Raw genomic sequence first — 845 nt, 5'->3', positions numbered from 1 at the left:
AGAGAGAGGGAGGGGAGGGGGAGGGGTGTAAGGAGTGAGTAAGACGCTGGCGGGGCAGGGCCTCGAAGAGGAGGAACCAGTGACACGACCGCGTGGTCTCGATGTGGGGTGTGCGTGCGTGCTCGTCACTCGTTCGTGTCTGTAGCCTACCAGGCTCCTCTGTCCGTGGGATTATCCAGGCAAGACTACTGGCGTGGGTTGCCATTTCCTCCTCCAGGGGATCTTCCCAGCCCAGGGACTGAACCTGCTTGCCCTGCATCTCGTGCTTGGGCAGCAGGTTCTTTACCACTGAGCCACCCGGGAAGCCCTCGATGCGGGGAGGTTCCGCAGAATGCCCTGCAGGGCAGCGTCTCCTGGATCAGGGGCTCAGGGCTGGACGGTGTTTTCAGCCTGGAGCTTGAGGATGAGTGTTGGTAAACAAAACATTGGGTCTGCTCACCCGCAGGCGGTAAAGCCAGTCTCCTGACACCGGGCCGTGGAGAAGGATAAAGAGGATAAAGCATCTGCCTGCAGTGCAGGAGACCCGGGTTCAATCCCTGGGTTGGGAAGATCCCCTGGAGAAGGAAATGGCAACCCACTCCAGTATTCTTTCCTGGAGAAGCCCATGGACAGCGGAGCCTGGCGGGCTACAGTCCACAGGGTCGCAAAGAGTCAGACACGAACTCTGCAGCGTTTACTGCCAGGCGACACGCAAGGCGTCAGGGCAGCTGGTGCTCAAAACGCCCCAACTCCCCAGTGGGTTTCAGTCTGGTGGGGGGTGTGATCAGCACGCGCTGTACTGTGGCTGGTGGACGGCAAGGTGACAGGCGGGGTCACAGGGGTTAGCCCAGCACTCCTCAGGCTCC

At 60.7% G+C, this 845-nt stretch overlaps 1 protein-coding gene across 1 annotated transcript in view; it reads left to right on the top strand.

The window, feature by feature from the left end:
* The window catches only part of SDK1 (sidekick cell adhesion molecule 1), a 478,174-nt gene that overhangs the window by 415,983 nt on the left and 61,346 nt on the right, over positions 1–845 (top strand). The window lies entirely within an intron of this gene.

This window comes from Bison bison, unplaced genomic scaffold, assembly GCF_000754665.1.
Source record: "Bison bison bison isolate TAMUID 2011002044 unplaced genomic scaffold, Bison_UMD1.0 scf7180017864223, whole genome shotgun sequence".
NCBI lineage: Eukaryota > Metazoa > Chordata > Mammalia > Artiodactyla > Bovidae > Bison > Bison bison.
This window is presented reverse-complemented; position numbering and strand designations above follow the sequence as displayed.